At 44.0% G+C, this 6876-nt stretch overlaps 1 long non-coding RNA gene across 1 annotated transcript; it reads left to right on the top strand.

Annotated features, from left to right (window-relative positions):
• The first annotated feature begins 469 nt into the window (after positions 1-469).
• Positions 470-3889, top strand: LOC125548798. Its single transcript, XR_007301169.1, has 8 exons — positions 470-709; positions 862-957; positions 2042-2134; positions 2243-2339; positions 2409-2470; positions 2552-2710; positions 2805-2950; positions 3637-3889. It is a non-coding gene; the product is annotated as an uncharacterized LOC125548798 (long non-coding RNA).
• The last annotated feature ends 2987 nt before the right edge of the window (positions 3890-6876 follow it).

The raw sequence follows: 6876 nt of genomic DNA, 5'->3' as shown, positions 1-6876 counted from the left end.
GAGGAGGAGGAGTTCGGGGACGTTACCTTCGCCTTCTTCCTTCCTCGCCTCGTCACGATCGTCACTGCCGCGGCGATCACCCGGTCGTCGCCATTGCAATCGCCAGAAGCAGAGCCGAACGCCAGAGGACACTAGCGATGGAGACGAGGTCGATTGGAGGGCCGCACTGGGCCGGCCCATGCACTTTGCACACACGCGCACCGCCCTCTCTCCCCCCGATCCTTTTTCTTTTTGCTGTTCTCTCCCCCACGATTCCGATCTCTTTTTTTTCCGGGGTAATCCCGATCTCCCCTTGCCACGTACGTAATCCCTGTTTGGGTTTCCTTGTAAGGTTTAATTTAGACTGGGAATTATTAGTTCAGGGTCCTAATTTCAGGGATTAAGAGTTGCAGGTCCGATTTAACTAACCCCTACGAGATTAAGGTTTAAATTGGACTTCTTCCCACCAACTATCCCACTCCATCATCCACCCGCCCCCGTTTTTCTAAAAAAAATAAAAATCCACCCAAGCCCCGATCCAGATCCCCTCCACCGCAACCTCCTTCCACCTCCTCTCCTCTCCCAATCCGCTGCAGCCGGCCGGCCTCCCCCTCGCCCCTCCAACCCCCTCCGACCGCTGCAGCCGGCCGGCCAGGCCGCCGCGGTGCTGCCCTACCCCTCCCCCCATTTCCTGCCCGAGGACCGCGTCGGCCTCGTCAATGCCCTGAAGGTACGGTTACTTGTTGTTTGGCCCATAGGCATGCCCATTTCCGTTCGATTCCGGCACGCTTGGTCGCTCTGCGTGCGGGCTGTGATGGTTGGTGGCGTGTTTTGGGTCCAATTACCGCGGCTGCTCATCTGTCCGATCTGATTTGACTGCAGGACAAGCTGCAGAGCCTGGCGGGGCAGCACGCAGACGTGCTCGAGTCGCTCTCGCCCAATGTCAGGACGCGTGTTGAGTTTCTGAGGGGCATTCAGGTTGAGAAGGATCTCTCATGCCTTTAAATTTTAGCATTTCTGCTGCGATTGGTTTGCTGATGCTCCTGTGCGGGAGTACTTCATATGGTGAAGTGCTGATCTGAAATGAATATAGTGATTTTTATTTGTATCAGGTGCAATCGATTGATTTGTAAGGACTAAATTCCTTTTGTTCTGTTATGCTAGATAATTCGTTTTTAGTCCAACAGTTTTAGTTTCTGCACTCCCTTTTAGGGGATCACGATTTCTAGTTGATTGGTTGTGTTGATCAGGCTAGTTAAGTTCTGAGATGGAAACAAAACTATTCGGTTCCTTGCCATTTGCTTACCAAGATGGATGTTATTCTTTGGCAGACGAAATACATCGTTTTGTAGATTAGTCCTACTTATGTGTTGATGAGTGAGGCAAGGAATGTGAATGCTAAATCACCGGTACGGTAAACACAGAATAAGCCAGGGTATGAATTATGGCCTGAAAAGGCAGTTGTGGAGTTCATTACTGAAGAGAGACATTATACTGTTGCCATGAGTATCTACTTTAAGAATATTGGGTTGCCTACAGCCTAGAATTAGCTTCATGGAACTTATCATTTGACCTGAACAACATCTGAATTTGCCATTCAAATCTCAATGACGAGTGAAAAAACCTAATGCAGTGTCCTGCCTCGTCGTAACAGCGACCCAAGCTTTTGTATTTTATGCTAGGCTTGCTAGGAGTTTGTTTTATGTCTGCAGGTTTGTTTTAGAACTATAAATATTTGCTCTGTTAAGATGCAAGATCAAATGATTCAAGTTACGTTGGCATTGTTTGTTGCTAGCATGTATAACAACTTTCGTTGGGCCAACTTTAGACAAGCTACATATTTGTATTGTTCCCATTTCCTAGCATTTTTGTGTGTGCAGTCAAGCTTGTTGCTTCAAGTTTGTCCTGTATCATATCAATTATCCATGGTGAATCTTTGAAAAGTTCCATTTCTATCTATATTTGTTTATCAGAGTAGATCAATATCTTGCGTAAATTTCCTATTTCGTTGTATGATCTTTGTTGCCCCAGAGAACTAACATTTATCTGTGTAATACTTCAGAGTCAACATGATGAGATTGAGGCGAAGTTTTTCGAGGAACGGGCTGCCCTTGAAGCCAAGTACCGGAAGCTGTATGAACCATTGTATGCTAAGGTGAGCTTACTCCATTTGTTTATAACGTTTCAGGTGAATATATGAAAAGATATAACTTCTTTCCATTTCCTTATGTGCAAATTGTTCCATTGTTTTGCATGGTTTCAGACGTATGACATTGTACATTGTAAATGGAGTTGTGGAGGTTGATGGTGTTGCTAAAGAACGAACCAGTGAAAATGCCGCTGAGGGGGAGATTCAGATGGTATGAAACCAAAGATTGCACTTCCTCTTAGTGATCACCATTCTGATGTGCTGTTAAACTTTTTTTTAGCTAAAGGAGTCCCAGATTTTTGGCTCACTGCTTTGAAAACAAATGAAGTGATGACTGAGGAGGTAATTCATAGTGTGCTCTATTTGTAGGTGTTCTTTTAGCTCCCTTAATGCATTTCTGACTGTATACTTGCTTAATTCTAGATCCAAGAGCGTGATGAGCCTGTTTTGAAATATCTAAAGGATATCAAGTGGTCTAGAATTGATGACCCTAAGGGGTTCAAGCTTTTGACCGCCCGCGCCGCCGCCGAATCCGGCAGCAAGCGCACCTGCGCGGCCGAGTTGCACAACCTCTCCGATAAGGTGGTGTCTCGCTTCCCTGTCGTTAACCGCTTTTCTGCTATTCTCGCCCTGTTTTCTCGGCTTCTCATTGCTTGCTTGCTTGATTGGGGTGCAGCGGCGGAGGAGCAGGATCAACGAGAAGATGAAGGCGTTGCAGAGCCTGATACCCAATTCCAACAAGGTCGGCACCACAAAACCAACAAGGCATCCATGCTTGACGAGACCATTGAGTATCTGAAGCAACTGCAGCTCCAAGTATAGGTTAGTAAATGCATGTCTGGATGGCTGGTTGATGTAGAGGCTAACTTGCTAGTGCATTTATTTTAACTGATGGTCCAAACTGCAAACATTGACGTAAGAGTGTTACCGTGGGTGTTGTCCTTATTGATTCTTTATCCAATCCATAGTGAAGTAATGTCGGGGAATTTTCCACACAGCAAAGCAGTGGCTTCTTTCTGTTCTATCCAGTGTTTTCTAGCCATATCTTATAGAACTGTTGATTTCCTTGGATTCACAACGGGATTTATAATGCTGATCAAAATGCTGATATGTTAGGACTAGTTTCCTAGTGCAAATGCACTAAAGAAAATCCTGCGCCAATTGACATTTATGCTAGCTAGCTATATTCAGTTGGTAGGTGCTCGTACTTAAACTGCACATTTAAATTTAAGCTTCGGTAGTGTTATCTATTTAGTCTGATTTATACACTGCATTCCTAAGCTGAAATATTTTTTATAACTGAAATATATAGTCTGAGTTTCATTCAGTTATTTGTAACTTTTTAACTGAATATCTTTTTGTAACTGAAATATATGTGTACTTACAGTGCATATTCGCATTGTATCAAAATCTTAGTCCCTGAGTCCTGTATCATCTGAGATTATGCTTCCTCGCCATTTATTCATTATATCTATATGCCTTGCTGATGCTCATTTCCATTGCTGCAGGATAATGAGATGTTGAAGCCGCAGAGTGAATCCATGAGACTGTAGTGCAATTGCACCGTTCCATTGAAGATTAGCTCTATTTGTCCTTTTCATTTTTCTTACTATTGGAGTGAGGACATGTAGAATGAGAAACTGTGTGATAGTAGATATGGCAACTGTGTGATAGTAGATATCAGGAATAAGGACATTTCCATCACTATTGTGTTTTCTCGGAATTGTATGCATAAAATGGAATTGGTCGATTTTTTTTAAATCCTAAATAGTTAGTAGTAGGGAACAAATTGAGCGCTACTAGTATTTAGGATACTAGTAGCGTTGGTACTAAAGAGGCGCTATTACTATTTCGTTAGTAATAGCGTGGGTACTAAATAGCAGTAGCGCGGGTTTAACCCACGCTACTACTAACTATTAGCTGTAGCGCGATACTAGTAGCGCGGGTACCCATGCTGCTATGGGTACCCACGCTGCTAGTAGCCATTTTACCCGCGCTGCTAGTAGCCTTTTTCCTAGTAGTGAAAGAGGGGGCATCCCCAAGCTTAGTTTCTTGGATCTTCCTTGAATATTACCTTGGGGGTGCCTTGGCCATCCCCAATCTTAGGGTCTTGTCACTCCTTATTCTTCACATCGATATCTCACCCAAAACTTGAAAACTTCAATCACACAAAACTTAACGAAACTTCGTGAGATAGGTTAGTATAATAAAGAGCAAACCATTTCACTTTTGGTATTGTCAAAGACAAGATTCATAATTGTTCTCACACAATGCCTACTGTAGCATATCATTTCCATAATTTATATTGAGCAATATAAGCCGTGGAAACTAGAAAACAAGCAAACTATGCATTGAAAACAGAATCTGTCAAAAACAAAATAGTCTGTAGTAATCTGTACTCCAACCATACTTCTACTACTCCAAAAATTCTGAAAAATTAGGAACACGTGAGCAATTTGTATATTAATCTTTTGCAAAAAGAATAAACTCAATAGCACTCTTGTGTTAAAAACTAGAATTATTTTCGTGAGTGCAAAAGTTTCTGTTTTTCAGCAAGATCAAAGTAACTATCACCCAACAAGATCCTAAAGGCTTTACTTGGCACTTTATTGAAACAAAAGCAATAAAACATGATTACTACAGTAACCTAATCATGTGAACACACAAAAACAGTTGGTAAAAGTGTTGGTTGTCTCCCAACAAGCGCTTTTCTTTAATGCCTTTTAGCTAGACATGATGATTCAATGGTGCTCGCATAAAAGATAATAATTCAAACATAACAAGAGCATCATGAAACACATGGCAAGAACATTTAAGCCTAACCCACTGAAGGAAATATGCCTTAGAGGCAATAATAAAGTTATTATTTATTTCCTTATTTCATGATAAATGTTTATTATTCATGCTAGAATTGTATTAACCGGAAACATAATACATGTGTGAATACATAGACAAACAGAGTGTCACTAGTATGCCTCTACTTGACTAGCTCGTTAATCAAAGATGATTATGTTTCCTAACCATGGACAAAGAGTTGTTATTTGATTAACGGGATCACATCATTAGGTGAATGATCTGATTGACATGACCCATTCCATTAGCTTAGCACCCGATCGTTTAGTATGTTGCTATTGCTTTCTTCGTGACTTATACATGTTCCTATGACTATGAGATTATGCAACTCCCGTTTACCGGAGGAACACTTTGTGTGCTACCAAACGTCACAACGTAACTGGGTGATTATAAAGGTACTCTACAGGTGTCTCCAAAGGTACATGTTGGGTTGGCGTATTTCGAGATTTGTCGGAGAGGTATCTCTGGGCCCTCTCGGTAATGCACATCACATAAGCCTTGCAAGCATTGCAACTAATGAGTTAGTTGCGAGATGATGTATTACGGAACGAGTAAAGAGACTTGCCGGTAACGAGATTGAACTAGGTATTGAGATACCGACGATCGAATCTCGGGCAAGTAACATACCGATGACAAAGGGAACAACGTATGTTGTTATGCGGTCTGACCGATAAAGATCTTCGTAGAATATGTAGGAGCCAATATGGGCATCCAGGTTCCGCTATTGGTTATTGACCGAGACGTGTCTCGGTCATGTCTACATTGTTCTCGAACCGTAGGGTCCGCACGCTTAAGGTTTCGATGACAGTTAATATTATGAGTTTATGAGTTTTGATGTACCGAAGGAGTTCGGAGTCCCGGACGAGATCGGGGACATGACGAGGAGTCTCGAAATGGTCGAGACGTAAAGATCGATATATTGGACGACTATATTCGGACATCGGAAAGGTTCCGAGTGGTTCGGGTATTTTTCGGAGTACCGGGGAGTTACGGGAATACGGGGAAGAAGTATTGGGCCTTATTGGGCCATACGGGAAAGAGAGAGGGGCTGCTAGGGCAGGCCGCGCGCTCCCCCAAGGCCTAGTCCGAATTGGACTAGGGGGAGGGGCTGCACCCCTTCCTTGTTTCCTACTCCTACTACATGGAAGGACTCCTAGTTGGACTAGGAAAGGGGGAATCCTACTCCCGGTGGGAGTAGGACTCCCCTAGGGCGCGCCATAGAGAGGGCCGGCCCTCCCCTCCTCCACTCCTTTATATACGGGGGTAGGGGGCACCCATAGACACACAAGTTGATCCACGTGATCATATTCTTAGCCGTGTGCGGTGCCCCCTTCCACCATAATCCTCGATAATATTGTAGCGGTGCTTAGGCGAAGCCCTGCGACGGTAGTACATCAAGATCGTCACCACGCCGTCGTGCTGACGGAACTCTTCCCCGACACTTTGCTGGATCGGAGTCCGGGGATCGTCATCGAGCTGAACGTGTGCTAAAACTCGGAGGTGCCATAGTTTCGGTGCTTGATCGGTCGGGCCGTGAAGACGTACGACTACATCAACCGCGTTGTGCTAACGCTTCCGCTGTCGGTCTACAAGGGTACGTAGATCACACTCTCCCCTCTCGTTGCTATGCATCACCATGATCTTGCGTGTGCGTAGGAATTTTTTTGAAATTACTACGTTCCCCAACAGTGGCATCCGAGCCTAGGTTTTATGTGTTGATGTTATATGCACGAGTAGAACACAAATGAGTTGTGGGCGATATAAGTCATACTGCTTACCAGCATGTCATACTTTGGTTCGGCGGTATTGTTGGATGAAGCGGCCCGGACCGACATTACGCGTACGCTTACGCGAGACCGGTTCTCCCGACGTGCTTCACACATAGGTGGCTTGCG

Source organism: Triticum urartu, chromosome 3 (assembly GCF_003073215.2).
Source record: "Triticum urartu cultivar G1812 chromosome 3, Tu2.1, whole genome shotgun sequence".
Lineage (NCBI taxonomy): Eukaryota > Viridiplantae > Streptophyta > Magnoliopsida > Poales > Poaceae > Triticum > Triticum urartu.
This window is presented reverse-complemented; position numbering and strand designations above follow the sequence as displayed.